General features: G+C 37.2%; 1 protein-coding gene across 4 annotated transcripts in view; it reads left to right on the top strand.

The window, feature by feature from the left end:
- stard13b (StAR related lipid transfer domain containing 13b) overlaps positions 1 to 16,043 on the top strand; it is a 426,906-nt gene that overhangs the window by 220,189 nt on the left and 190,674 nt on the right. The gene's annotated exons all lie outside the window — the stretch shown is intronic.

The following is a 16,043-nucleotide window of genomic DNA, read 5'->3' as shown; positions in this document are numbered from 1 at the left end:
CAAATTGTGCAATGGACATATTGTTTGAAACTGTGAAGAATACACTGGAATTTAGAAGGATGAGAGGGGATCTGATTGAAACATATAAGATTATTAAGGGATTGGACACACTGGAGGCAGGAAGCATGTTCCCGCTGATGGGTGAGTCCAGAACTAGAGGCCACAGTTTAAGAATAAGGGGTAGGCCATTTAGAACAGAGATGCGGAAAAACTTTTTCACCCAGAGAGTGGTGGATATGTGGAATGCTCTGCCCCAGAAGGCAGTGGAGGCCAAGTCTCTGGGATGCATTCAAGAGAGAGTTAGATAGAGCTCTTATAGATAGCGGGGTCAAGGGATATGGGGAGAGGGCAGGAACAGGGTATTGATTGTGTATGATCAGCCATGATCACAGTGAATGGCGGTGCTGGCTAGAAGGGCCGAATGGCCTACTCCTGCACCTATTGTCTATTGTCTATAATGCACTGCATAGCTACAGGTACTTTTCCTCTTATCGTTCTACATGTACTTATCCAACTCAGCTATACGTGAAAAAGGCTTAGGTCAAAGGGGCAGTGCCAGTTAAACCTCTTCAAACCCCTGAGTTAATGGTAAAGCTAATTATGGAGTCATTGCTTTGTTGGCCCATCAAGTACAACAAAGGCAAGCGTGTTGGTCTGGCCATCAAATGTCAAGCTCTAAGATGCCAACTAATTGAGGCTACAAAAGGTTAAGTCAGTTAAGAAAGAAACAAGATAACAATCTTGAACTCTGCAAAAAGAAATCTGAGTTCTGCATACAACCTGTTAAAGCAAATTAAAGCATGAAAGACATGCAGACTGAGACTCCATGCCACAACTAGAATCTGCAAGTCGTGGCTTAGGGGACCAAATTAAACATTTTCATCATATTTAGGAGGTCTAATATACAGGAGGTGAAACTGCAAAGATTTTAAAAGGAAACTCAGGTACTTGATTACTGAGTTAGAAGGTGAGCCGTAGAGGTCCATATCCAGTTCAGTTTGAGCTACGACTGATCTCAGCTAGAGTGAAGTAGAGGGTGTCATGCTGTGAGTGAAGTGGAAAATCATCCAGGTCTCTTACTGTTTATTGTTTTCCAGCCAGTGAAGAACATTTAGATTTTCTGGAACTTAATTTTTTTTCTGTTCTGTGCTCTTCACTAGGTTACTTATCACTAGAGGTAAATGTTGTTAATTCGGCTTAATTTCTCTTTTTTTTTGCCCCACTCTTCTAATTCAAAGTTCTACTTAATAAATTAAACCTGGCCAAAAATTAGTTTCTTTGGCTTTGAGGATGATATTGTACTTCTCAATCCAGTAATGTTAATCAAACACACACTATAACTTAACTGTTTCATTCCATCAAAGCTAATGCATGTTTAGCCACATTCACCTGAAAGTCTATATAGAATATACATGGTCATAATGTGATGTCCATCATTTCTTAAAGTTTTACATAAAAATTAAAAGCACAATGTACATTGTTTTGCAGTGTGGCAGCACATTTTACTTGCTTTATGTATATATCTGCTCACCAGATTATAGATTTACCAGTTCAGCAGTACATTATGTAAACAATTGCCAGACACGATGGACAACCAATCATGTATACGATTCCAGGCATCTCCATGCCAGATCTTTATCTTAACAGCCCGTGCTATTAGGCCGAACTGAGTGTGCAAATGTTATGCAGGTTCACAAAGAATGTGCCATCTGATAATTACCCATGATAAGCCAGTTTCACTTTCTCACAAGTTGATCCATGGCCTTGGAGTGAAGTCATCAGCTGAACATCAGATTATCAATAATTTATGCAGGATTTCCTGGAACTGATAGTTAACTTAAAGCAAGAGTTCCCAACAAGGGGTCCTCAGTTAATGGTAAGGCTCCATGGCATAAACAAGTTGGGAACCCCTTTCTCATTGCAAGGGTTTCACGTGGGGTTTTTATGTTTAACTAGTCAATTGTACTCTAACTATGTGCTTAAACAATATACCTGTAAATGGCTTTTAGGTTTTAATTTTAGTACTTAGGTGATCAACAGCATCCGTCTTAGATTCACAGAAAGTTTACAAACTCGAAATAGTTGAGTCTCAGAACACTTGTCATATTGGTGCCATATAATATGTTTCACTGTAGGAATGGAGTAGCAACTGTGGGGAAACAGACTTACCTGGGAATTTGGATACCGCTTGCACTTTAATGATTTTGAAAGTTAGTGTCTTGGAACACAAAATAAGAGACTTTACAAAACATTATAGGTTGGAACTGGGAGATATATTTGTCCTTGCGAGCTGTGCAAGGTGTATTAAGCATTGGTGAATCCTAAATAGATCAAGACCACATCTGATTGGCTTAATGGTATTGAATTTAGCTGAGAAAGCTCAAAAGAGCTATTGATTGCTTCATGTACATTTTTCAGATGTCTCATATCCATTTTAAACGATTGTAAGAGATTAATGCAAAATGGCCAAATCATTATAAAATTTCATAGTAGGTTAATTGGTCATTGTAATTTATTCCGGGAATACGCTCAGATTAAATCATGGGTTACAGGGCAGCAGGGCTTGAAAGACCACAAGGACTTATTCCACATTGTATCTCAATAAGTCAATAAAATAAATAAATAAATAGACTGACCAGCAAGAGGCAAAAAATGAGAATAAAGTGGGGGCAGGGGGGGGGGTGCTTTTATGGTTGGCTGCTGGTGTCTAGGGTTGTTCCACAAGGGTTGTTGTTGGGAATAGTTGCACTCACACCTTTTGTGATAAAGTGCTTTGAGAGGTTGGTCATGGCCAGAATCAACTCTTGCTGATGCAAGGACCTGGGTCCATTGTAACTTGCCTATTCCCACAATGGAACTACAGCAGATATAGTCTCACTGACTCTCCACTTGGCCTTGGATTACCTGGATAATAGCAATACCTACGTCAAGCTGCCATTTGTTATTTTCAGCTCAACGTTCAACTCCATCATGCCCGTTCTCAGTGTTACCATCAAGGAGGAAGTATAAGAGCTTGAAGATATACACTCAATGCATTAGGAGTAGCTTCTTCCTCACCACCATCAGATTTCTGAATGGATAGTGAACCTACGTACACTACCTCAATAACTTTTTTCTCTCTTTTTGCACTACTTATCTAATTTAATTTTTTTAAATGTATTTCTTATTGTAATTTATAGCTTTCTTATTCTTAAGTATTGCGTGTACTGCTGCTGCAAATTTCATGACATACCAGTGATATAATTTTGATTCTGATTCTCAGATTCTCACAATTTTTTGTCAGCGATCTAGATTACGGAATGATGGCCCCATTTGCGGAGAATACAAAGATAGGTGGAGAGGCAGGTAGTGTTGAAGCAGGGAGTCTGCAGAAGGACTTGGACAGATTAGGAGAATGGGCAAAGAAGTTCCAGATGGAATACACTATAGGAAAGTGTACGGTCATTCACTTTGGTGGAAGGAATAAAGGTGTAGATTAGTTTCTAAACGGGGAGAAAATTCAGAAATTAGAGGTGGAAAGGGATTTAAGATTCCTCGTACAGGATTCCCTAGGTTATCTTGTAGGTTGAGATGGTAATAAGGAAGGCAAATGCAATGTTATCATTCATTTTGAGAGGACAAGGATGTAATGCTGAGGGTTTATAAGGCATTGATTAGACCACACTTGGAGTATTGGAGAGCAGTTTTGGGCACCTTATCTAAGAAAGGATGTGCTGGCATTGGAGAAGATCCAGAGGAGGTTCACGAGAATGATCCTGGGAATGAAAGGGTTCATGTATGACGAGCGTTTAATGGCCCTGGGCCTGTGCTAGCTGGAGTTTAAAAGAATGAGGGAGATCTTATAGAAACCTATTGAATTTTGAAAAGCCTATGTAGTGTGGATATGAAAAGGATGTTTCCTACAGTGGGGAAGTCTAGGACCAGAGGACACAGCCTTAGAATAGAAGGATATCCCTTTAGAACAGAGATGAGGGAGGAATTTCTTTAGCCGGGGGTGGTGAATCTGTAGAATTCATTACCACAGATGGCTGTGGAGGTCAAGTCATTTGGTATATTTAAAGCAGAGGTTGATAGATTTGTTGATTAGTAAGGTTGTCAAAGGTTATGGGGAGAAGGTAGAATAATAGGGTTGAGAGGGATAAGCCATGATGGAATAGCAAAGCAGACTTGATGGGCCAAATGGTCTAATTCTGTTCCTATGACTTATGGTCTTTTGTCATTTGTGTAAAACTATTCTAACATATAGAAACATAGCTCCATGATCTGAACTTAAAGACTAAAGAAAATGGTTATGATGAAATCTGATACTGACATTGAACAGTCCATTGTTATCTCCATATTATTCAGCTATTAATTCTCTTCAATCAACTATTTTTAGTATTCACTGAAGTTACAACTTTTCAATGATAACTTGGCAACTACCCTTATTGATTGCCTGGTTTGATTAATTCACATTTGCTCCAAAAATTGCGGAACCACTTTCTAGTATTGCATGAATGGGTGAGTTTCATATTAGTTTCCAGATTACCTGATATTTGTTCACTTATTCAGTGTGGTTAAGGATTCCTCTCAGGTAATTAGGTTTTGTAATGCAATCTAAAAATAGGATGTAAAATATATTAGAATTCTCAAATCTATGATTAGCTGAATAGTCCTTAACATCACTTTAAAGAGGTCATTGGTTTCCACTGACTAACAATGATTTTACCCTTTGCAGGGAAATAGACTGCACTTTTGAAGCATATAGTATTGCTGTTCCCAGTAGTACAGCATTCCCTGCCAGTAACTTCTCTTTCTGCGCTCATATTTCAAAGACCTTCTCAAAATACTGTATGAGGAATTATGTATTTAAAATTCTATTAAAAATATTTCTGCTCTATCCTTCTACTGCTTCAGCCATAGGGATGAGCTTTAAAAGGGCCAAAAAGGAATTCTCAGTTAGAAATGCTAGGATACAGAAGACAGCAACTGGTAACTCTGAAAACACTTTTTACAGATTGTTTAGGGAGGGGACTTGTTTCAGCTTGTGATTTAGTGGGGATAGATGATGTACTTATGCTCTCACAAGGATGCTGGTATGCATCGAACTCTGTGGCAATTTCCTGAGTACTGTCTCCATTCCTATGTCAGAAATCAGAATCAGATTTACTATCACCACATATGTTGTGAAATTTGTTAACTTTACTGCAGCAGTACAATGAAATACATGATAAATAAAAATAGAGAAAACAAAAAAACTGTTGCATTAAGTATACGTCTATTAAATAGTTAAGTTAAAATAAGTAGTGCAAAATACAGAAATAAAAGGGTAGTGAGGTAGTGTCCATTGGTTCAATGCCCATTTAGGAATCAGATGGCAGAAGGGAAAAACCTATTCCTGAATCACTGAGTGTGTGCCTTCAGGCTTCTGTATCTCCTTCCCAACATACCAGTGTGAAGGGAGCATGTCCTGGGTGGTGGGGGCCCTTAATGAAGGATGCCACCTTCCTGAGGTGCCGCTCTTTGAAGATGTCTTGGATACTGCAGAGGCTGGTACCCATGATAGAGCTGACTTATTTTACAAGTTTCTACAACTTATTTTGATTTTATGCAGTAGCCCCATCATACCAGACAGTAATACAGTCAGTCAGAATGCTCTCCATGATACATTTGTAGGAGTTTTTGAATGTTTTAGTTGACAAACCAAATCTGCTCTAGCTCCAAATGAAATATAGCCACTGTCTTGCCTTCTTTATAGCTGCATCAATACATTGCAACTGGGTTAGGCCCTCAGAGATATTGACACCCAGGAACTTGAAATTGCTCACTTTCTCTACTTCTGATCCCTCTATGAGGATTGGTTTGTTTCCCTGCAAGCAGAACAAGTGTAGACCTCCTTCTATACCTCCCCCTTCACTATCATTCAGGGCCCCAAAAAGTCCTTCCAGATGAAGCGACACTTCACTTGTGAATCTGTTAGGGTCACCTACTGTATACAGTGCTCCCAGTATGGTCTCCCAGTGTCAGTGAGACCTGACACAGATTGGGAGACCGCTTCACTGAGCACCTACACTCTGTCCACCAGAATATCCGGGATCTCCCAGTGGCCACCAATTTTAATTCCACTTCCTATTCCCGTTCCAACATGTCAATCCATGGCCTCCTCTACTGTCGCAAAGAAGCCACACTCAGGTTGGAGGAGTAACACCTTATATTCCATCTGGGTAGCCTCCAAACTGATGGCATAAACATCGATTTCTCAAACTTCTGGTATGCCCCCCCCCCTTTAGCATACCCCATCCCCATTCCCCTCTCTCACCTTATCTCCTTACCTGCCTGTCACCTCCCTCTGGTGCTCCTCCCCATTTTCTTTCTTCCATGGCCTCAGATTCCTATCAGATTCCCACTTCTCCAGCACTGTATTTCTTTCACCAATCAACTTCCCAGCTCTTTACTTCACCCCTTTCCTTCCCACTTCCAGTTTAATCTATTACCTTGTGGTTCTTCCTCCCCTCTCCCCACTTTCTTACTCTGACTCCTCATCTTTTTTTTCTCCAGTCCTGATGAAGGGCCTCAGCTCAAAATGTCAACTGGATTCTTTTCCATAGATGCTGCCCGGCCTGCTGAGTTCCTCCAGCATTTTGTCTGTGTTTCTTGGGTTTGGAGCATCTGCATATTTTCTCTTGTTTGTGATTGATCTTAACTTTACTGAAGTCTGCAGTCAGCTCTTTGGTCTTGCTGACATTGAGTGCAAGGTTGTTGTAGTGACACACTCAACTACTGGTATATTTCACTCCTGCACGCCCTTTCATCACCATCTGAAATTCTGCCTACAATGGTTGTATCATCAGCAAATTTATACGTGCTGTATAAGCATACCTGGCCACACTGTCATGGGTGCAGAGAGAGTAGAGCAGTAGGCTAAGCATACATTCCTGTGGAGTGCCAGCGTTAGTTGTCAGCAAACTGAAGATGTTATTTCCAATCCGCATAGATTGTGGTCTTCTAGTTAGGAAGCTGAGGATCCAGTTGCAGAGGTTCGATCAGAACTGTAAGAATGATGGTGTTAAATGCTGAGCTATAGTCAATAAACAGCATCCTGAGAAAAGTATTTACCTTGTCCAGGTGATCCAAAGCTGCGTGGTGAGCCATTGAGATCACATCTGCTGTAGACCTATTGTGGCAAAAGGCAAATTGCAGTGGATGCAGGTCCTCCCAAGACAGGTGTTGATTCTAGCCATGACCAACCTCTCAAAGCATTTCAACACCGTAGATGTGAGTGCTACTGTTTGGTAGTCATTGAGGGATAGAGAAATGGTGAGGAGAAAAATGGTGGGTAAATGTACTTGCACCAATTTAAAGAACATTCTCTGGGCATTTCAGTTTTGAATACTATAATATCACATCACTGAAATCCAAATTTAAATTTCAAATTACAGTTTTACAGAAATTATTCTCAGCATTATTGTCAACCTCGCAGGTCCTTTGATTTCCAATAACTAGGTTGTTAACTTGTTTAGAACAAATTATTAAAGTATCACTCGTATACATTTGTAGTGAACATATAGTCTGATATACACAAAAGAAAACAAAAGATGCTCATAATTCTCCCAAGTGTGCAAAGTACTGTTACACTTACTCTAAGTTGAGGCAAGAATCATATTCTCCCCCTTCAGAAGAAAACAGGGAATATATAAAGAAATAATTGCAGGTGACAAGGAAATTAACTGAATAAATATTCAAATTAAATGAAGATGCAAATGGTAAGTACTGGGTAAAATTTCTTAACATTTCCATAACAATTCTTATGAAAAAGGAGGAAGAACTGCTTTCCATTTTTATTACACCATGTTGCTCTCTTTTTTCTTCAGTAAGTCTTTAACGAATTTAACTTCTTTGAAGTACATTAGCGTCTTGTTATTTGCAATACAAGCAAGGGCTTCCCACAGGTAACAGTAAAATGTGGCTACCACTAGCATCAGTGACAATAACTCTAAGGCTGTAGTCTTGGATATTCCTCCATGGATATTACCTCTTCAATGTAGGTTTCAGCTGATATTGTATGCTGCAGCTTGAGACAAGTAAGCTCTCTGAACTCCAGTTTCAATCATTAATCTACCCACCTTCCCAAGCATGGTATTCCCTTCCCTGACCTCAGCTCTGGCAACACACCAATTATTAATATTTTATTACTTGCCAGCACAAGACATCAAAAGTAATCCATCTCAAGGCAAGCAGGACTCATGACCGCCATAGAACTGGTCTGTGGCGGGACATGTGATGTTTACCAACATGCCAAGTAATAATGAGCATGAAGATCTATGGGCAGTAAGTCAGTGAAAACAAAGATACAGTGTATATTAATATTTATGCTTTATCTTTGGTGTTTTATAAGGAGAATCTAAAAGTGAGGAGGGATTGAAGTAAAGATGCAGAAGATTTTCAGGAGGGGTTTTTTGAATACTGGGTCTATGTGACTGATGTTTGCTGTTCTTCCTACTGTTATCTCCTACCATGATTTGTTCTACAAATAAATGGTAGCTGCTGAAATTTTCAGGAAGCCCTTTACAAAACATAAATGAAGAAGCCCTGAGGAATTTTACCCCATTAGAAATAAAATACTTTAAAACACATGCAATAACACATAGCATTTTAAGAGAATTTTACAGCAAAAATAACTTTCAAACATCCTCTCAATCTACTTGTGTCTGGAGGAAACTGAAAACACCACATCCTACTAAAAAGCAAATAAAAATCTACATCAACTACTGAATTTCCACACTTTGCTCAGATGTATAAGATTTAGAAGTTGCTGACAGCTTCACAAAGTAATGACAGCAAACATTGACATTTTCAATACCATTGTAATGCTAAAATGCAGTCCTATGTTGGAAATGTGCTTTAAAAATGTACCTGAGCCTGACAGGAAAAGAATATACTTCTACCTCATAATCCAGCAACCCAAAACTAATAGCAGTAACCTTGACATGCAAAAACATTGCAAGGCACTTCACAGGAACAATATCAAACAAAACCTTTAAAAAATGATTTAAATGCATTTTCCTACAGTGTTCCTTGCTATGTCTAAACATTTTCCATCCTCTTAACATTCTTACTCCAGCTTGCTCTTTTCTTCTATTTGACTTGTGATTATCAAATTGGCTTGGCAATTCAGAAATTGTGTAGTTAAAGCTAAAACACACCGATTATTAGAACAATTACAAGATATGTTTACCTAACTTCTGAGTACAGTGCGGTTTTCCTGTATTAATTCACCTGAAGCAGAGGGTTAAGAGTAGTCATTTACAGAATGTCACACATTCTGAAGTTAGGAATTGATCTCTGTCTGGAAAGGACACGATAAGCCAACAATTATTAACTTTCTTTAATTCAGTTGGATTTATAAATTGTCTTATTTATCTTGTTTTCAAATAACTAATTGATATTGATTGTGATATAAAACAGGCAATGTATTTCTGAATTTAGTTACAGTTGTTTTTCAGCTATTTAAAAATATTAGATAATGAGTAAACCAGCCTAGGCTTAATTGGCTAGAATTAGTCTTGAAAAGCTGCTGTTTAGAGAACATTGAAACTCCAAGGATTTCTGTGAATCTGCCTTCCAAAAGCTGCATCATGTCTAATATTCCATTCTGCACTCAAAACATAGTGCTGAATAATCGAAGCAGCCAAATATTTCATTAATTTATTATGCACCATATTTGGAAAGCATCCAGTGTCCACCAGAAAGCCACATGGATCAACACTGGCATGTTATTATTTTCATTCTACTGGATTTGTTGTATATAATTCGGCAGAAGCAGGACTGTTTGATGTAGAACATATTATATTCTGCTTATTGTAGCAGAGGTCCTTCCTACAAATAACTGAATTATGCAAGAAAAGTTCTTATATAATTCATAGATAGTATGTTGGAAGTGCTGTCAATATAAAACATGAACTCCAATTAGAAATAACAATATATTGTATTGAGTGTAGGATTCAGAATGTGAAACAAAGTCTATTTTGGGTCATTGCAAGGAAGTAATTTCTAATACATAAATATTCTTCTGAAAATGTATTTTGGTCAGCCTTGAAGTGCTTTACAAGAACAATAATTATTGAAATCTTTTGCTATTGGCCTTAATGATAAGTGCTCAATAACTGCTAGCTGCTAGTAGTTGCATACTTGTATCACACAGTATTTACAGCAAACCCTATCCAAGCATCACCAACTGTCTGAATGAAATGTGCCTTTTCAAAGTTAGCTGACAGCAAGGATGTTTCCAACTATTTCTTGACTCCCTTTCCCAAAATAATGCAAAATGTCAAGGATCAGGAGAATTATTCTGAAGTGTAATTAAACAGAAAATTCTTTGTCAGTGAAGCAGGCAAAAATAATAGATCTTAGGTTATAGTATTTATTTCTGAATCTATATTTAATTGAATGCAAGAGTGACAGTTTTATGTGCTACTTAGGAATGCAGCCTATTGTGCTTTACCTTCATTATGTGTTGACCATAATGACTAACTTACACGTTAATAAAGCATTAATTATAAAGCATTAATAGAGTTTTTGTATTTTAACTCTTAAGATCTCTTTAACTCTTTCTGGATAAAGTTTCTCACCCTCTGCATGCCACCTTGGCTGATACAGGAGCACTTTTAGTAATAAACTAAGACAACAGTGCTGCTCCAAAGAGCGCTACATGAGGTCATCGTTACCCTCGGCCACTAGTCTCTGTAATGTGTCAGCTTATAGCCAAGGAAGCGATAACCCCCTCCTGTTAGACTGTTTGAGGTAACATTTTCTAATTCTTTCTTACTTCTCTTCTAATAGGTGTATGTTTGCATAATCTGTGCACTTGTAATGCTACTGTGACACTGTAATTTCCTTTGGGATAAATAAAATATTTATCTATCTTAAATTACTGAAATGATCATCATTTCATATGGCATTCTACTGCCACAAAGCAACAAATTTCATGACATACTGTATGTCAGTGATAATAAACCTGATTCTGATCCTGATTCAGGCATTTTATAAAAGACTGACACCTCTTAGTGTATTGTTACCCATACAGTACCTGCTGTAGTATTTAAACATTCCAAATTAAAAGTATATTACATTCCAAATTAATTATAAAGCATTAATAGAGTTTTTGTATTTTAACTCTTAAGATCTCTTTAACTCTTTCTGGATAAAGTTTCTCACCCTCTGCATGCCACCTTGGCTGATACAGGAGCACTTTTAGTAATAAACTAAGACAACAGGGCTGCTCCAAAGAGTAGCACTGAAGGTAAGACACTTCTAATATTTTAGAGTGTCCCAGTAAAATTCAAAAAGATACATTGTACATTCTTAAGAGAGGGTTTTTTAAAGCAATGAACATTAAACAATTCCATTGAGATATTTTACAATATGATTCTCTTCCTTGAAGTAAAATCTTTAAGACTGTGTTTTGTTAGTTCTAAGCCCAAGTAAGACCTAAAATATGTCCTTTTATTAGATAAAGACGGGACAATTAGCATTAAAATGCCAAGCAAGGTACAGCTGCAGACCACACAGAATATAACAGTGATGAGATGGGTGGTCAGAGGTGGAATCTAAACAATTTTCTGCCCCTGTAGAGGACATTCATTGCAAATTAAATGCTACTTTAGACAAACACTGTCATCGGAAAATGGAACCAAGAAACAATCTTATGGATGGGTATCTCTGGCAAGCTCTGTGTTCAGTGTTATGTTATATCTGAATTTTATGTTTAGTATTGTGTTTCTTATTTATCTAGTAAGGAGATTGCATTCTTTATGGAGAATTCTTTAGCTGCATCTTATTCTTTAAGTCTTATTAGATTTTCATTTGATTAACTTTATATACTTTTGTGTATAATTGGGATTAATTCACTATAAAACCTGTATTTTAGCAGGTTTCTTTGTCAGGAAGTAATTTTGTAAACCATGTTGAAGGTATCATTGAATCTGTTCCCCTGTGTTTTACTCATTGATGGTGCACCCAATCTTCAGGCATGCACGTTAAGTTCCCCAGAATGTTATTACCAGTAATAAATTGTTGCTCGAATGAATCGCTAAAGGAAGCAGAGGTGGAAACGAATATTGATCTCAGAGTGTGCATCGGAATGGTAGAGAGTAAAATAGAAATTTTATAACGGTTCCATAAATAGTTATAAACAGGTAGGAAGAACGTCATTTTAGCTCAAGTTCAGAAAATTAATTGTGACAATGCTGCACATCCACAATACTGTACTGAACAACTAGGACGAGGACTCCGATCAATAACTGGAGGAGATGTTGAGTTTACAATTTGTTTACTCCAAGGTAAAAATACTACCAATGATCTTGGCTGAAGAGTGAAGCAGTACATTGCTGCTGAAGGTCATGGTTCCTAAGATTACACATTTAAATCATATATTCAGTTACCTAATCATGAAGTCCCGTTGGTGCATGGTTGCCAGGGAGAGCTCTACGCAGATCATCCATCCACTGAGATGGAACTAAATAGATGGAACTAAATGGAAAAATAAATTTAAAATGTTGACATATTTCCCAATTGTATGGAAATTAAATGAACTTAAAATGGAATTAGACAATCAGGTCAAACTAATTAAAAAGAGTAGAGATCTGTTTGGTCCCATCGGCAGAAGTGGGGGCTGCCAGGAAACAAGCCTTGTTAAAGATTTACAGGAAGTGTAGCAATCAAAGGAATAACAGGACAGCCAGAGATGCCAGGAAATGTCCTGAAATTTTACTCCCAGATAATCACAAAATAATTTCATTGGGAGAATGGCCATTATATCTGCTAGATTATAAGATCAAGCATTTCCCTACCACATGCTATTTGTGGACAATAATAGATTTATTTACTTTGGGTTTATTTAATTGAGAAGTTCTGACGGCATTTCAATCAAGTGGATAATACTGGCCAATGATCAAAAGGTTTAAGAACTGGCATTTCCAGTGGGTTTGTCAAAAATAATACTTGATCAATTATTGGGCTGTTCTATAGCCAGCATGTGTATGATTAATTACACATCTCAGTAAGGTTATAATCCCTTGACAGGGACTTGGTTTGGCTTTTGACCCTTTTCAATATGAAGATTGTCTGTTATGTGGCATAGGCAGAAAGGATTTTCTATGAAGTTTATTAAGCAAATATTAGGGGGAAAAGACAAAATCTTGCTTCTCAAGTCTGTGTTGTGCCCAATGAGTACTGCTGAAAGCTATAACCCTGATCTCTGAATCTTGGGACACCATGAAGAATGTAGTCAAATCCCCAATTTGCTCTTTTTCTTCTGCTTGTCAATGTGTTTCTTGAATACACAAGTGGTTAGAGAAAATTATTTTTGCTTTTGGCTACTGTATTGAATCAAATACAGTGTAAACCTCAATAGAAAACAGATTTGAGAATGATACACAATAAGTAGTTAGTCAAGATTTATAAAGACTCCTTTTCTATATATTTAAATAGTATTTATTACGTCAGCTATTTCTAAAGCCAAGGAAACTACATCATCAAAATTGCCACATGGCAGTACTATCTATTGATGATAAATAGGTTTGTCTGTTTGTACTGACATAATTTAACTTCCAATCTGTTCAAGAAAGATTTGTTTGTCATGTGTTTCATCTCAACAAGGTTTTGTCCCTCCGTGGTCCTTCTGACAATCAATTCCCATCCCCTATCTCTCACAGATCTCTGTAACCTTCCAGCTGTGGCTCCTTCTGTAGCTCTACTTCCTTCAGCCTGCCTTTGGTTATTTAGGATCCATATTCTGAGAAACATCACAAAACTTCACCAACTGACTTCTCCATTCATAAAACCAGCATGTTTGAGGCTCTATTGGACTGAGCTTGATACCTTTGAATAGCTGAAGAATTGTTTAAAACAAAAGCAGAAAACAAAGTGTAGGAATAAATGGATTATTTTCGGGAAAACTGACATTATGGTACCAGAATGCCCAGAGCTTGGGCTTTTGAAATAAAAATAGGATACACTGGAAATAGTTAGTATCTATGGAGAGACAAATAGTGTCAATATTTCAGGCTTAAAATTTTGACTTGATTTCTTTTTCCAAATACGCTGCCTGACCAGCTGAGTATTTACAGTTTTTCCATTTCTATTTAATATTTCCAGCATTCACAATTTTTTGAGTACTGGGGTTTCAGATTTTTAAAGTATTTATAAAAGATCAAGTGAAAAGGGAGTTACCTGGAAATTCTTACAAGTTGGCAGCGTTAAACCCATTTTATAATAAAATTAACACTTTGCATTCTGCCTATGTAATTTATCCATTGAATTCAGTGGATTGAATTGTGGAAGCAGAACTCAGTGTAAGGCAACCACTGCATAGTGTGTTTGCTGCTACCGACAAGTAATATGTTTAATGACAAAGGTATGATGTATCCATATTTTAATGATACTAAACCAGTTAGAAAATAAAACATAGAAACATAGAAAACCTACAGCACAATACAGGCCCTTTGGCCCACAATGCTGTGCCGAACATGTACTTACTTTAGAAATAACCTAGGGTTACCCATAGCCCTCTATTTTTCTAAGCTCCATGTACCTATCCAGGAGTCTCTTAAACTACAAGGAGATTTCAAAGAATTTGGAAGGAAATGGGGACAGTTTATGGAAGTGGGAAATAAATGTAAAATGTGGAAAATGTAGGATTATTTACAAGGGAAGAACATTGAAAAAATGTTTTAAAGAGCAGAAAAGTAAATCATTTTTAAAAATATATAGATTGTGATGTGTGTGAAACACAGTTATTAGGCAGGTAGGAGAAGTACTTACTGAAAAATTAAATGGCATATATTGGTCTTTGGTGCAAGGATAATGAAGTGCAATTGTATCTGCATGGGGTTTTGATGAAACCACATCTGGGGTACTGTATAATACCTTAAGTTTCTATATGTGTCTTGAAGATAGTGTAGCGTAAGCAAGCTAGAACTGTTTTGGCCATAGAAGAGAGATAAATTAGGATAAGTTGAAATTTAGAAAAATAAGTTTTGAGAAGGCTTTCCACATAAAAGCTGAGAGTCCCTTGTCTCCAGCTGGAGAGTCTAAAATTGGGAGGCATAATCTCAAGTTAAAGGGTAGCTATTTAAAGGTGGGAAGAGGAGATGTTAGATAGATAGATAGATAGATACTTCCTTTGAAATTCTGCAACCAATATATATCAGTGATCAATTATATTTATGATGGGCGTTGATAAAAATCTGTGCACCAGAGAAATTAAGGGCAATGTTATTATTACGTAATAATGGGAATTGAATACCAGAGCAGGATTGACTGACCTCTGCTCCTGTTAGTTATATTCTTATGTTAACTGAACTTTTTTTAACTATTTCTTCTTATCTTGCTTTTTTTCATCTTTAGAAGTTCTTTGAGGAGAGACTGAGTATTGGAGACTTGTTTTCTATGTAGGTGTAATAACGTATCTTACAAATGTTGTTGATTTTTATAATATTGCAGCTGTTTGCATCTAGGAGATGATTTTTATGGATCTATAAATACTGCAAACATGTTTTTTTTTCCCTGCTCCTTTCCTGCAGGTCTGAATCCATGTTACTTCTTCCCACATCTAACATTGCTTTGAGTAGTCCTGTGACATTGTAACAGGCATTTGAGTCTAATTTACATAGGACTGACATTGCACTGTGCCAAATGAAAATTATTATGGTGAGAAAGGTAAACAATCCCTGAGAAAGATTAAATGAATTTGCACTTGCTGCACTCTGCTGCTGTGATAACTACAAAGCGGAGATAAGCAGCAGCCCACAATGTAACTGATCATGCTGGCAAAGATTCAATCCCAGCAAAGTAACAGCAGGAATAAATCCAGAATTTCAGCACAGTTCCCTCAAGTTTTATGTCAGCTCCCAATTCAAAATTTTCTAGGGTTCTTGTTTATTTCTACAAACGTACTTTCTTACATAACGTGTATTGGTACTATTTCCATGTGATTTCTTCGATTAGATTTTTTTAACATGTGACTGTAAAACTGAATTGTGCAAAGTTTAGACATTTCCAATTTG

This window comes from Hemitrygon akajei, chromosome 4 (genome assembly GCF_048418815.1).
Source record: "Hemitrygon akajei chromosome 4, sHemAka1.3, whole genome shotgun sequence".
Lineage (NCBI taxonomy): Eukaryota > Metazoa > Chordata > Chondrichthyes > Myliobatiformes > Dasyatidae > Hemitrygon > Hemitrygon akajei.
Note: the sequence above shows the minus strand (reverse complement) of the source record. Positions and strands in the feature narration are given on the sequence as shown.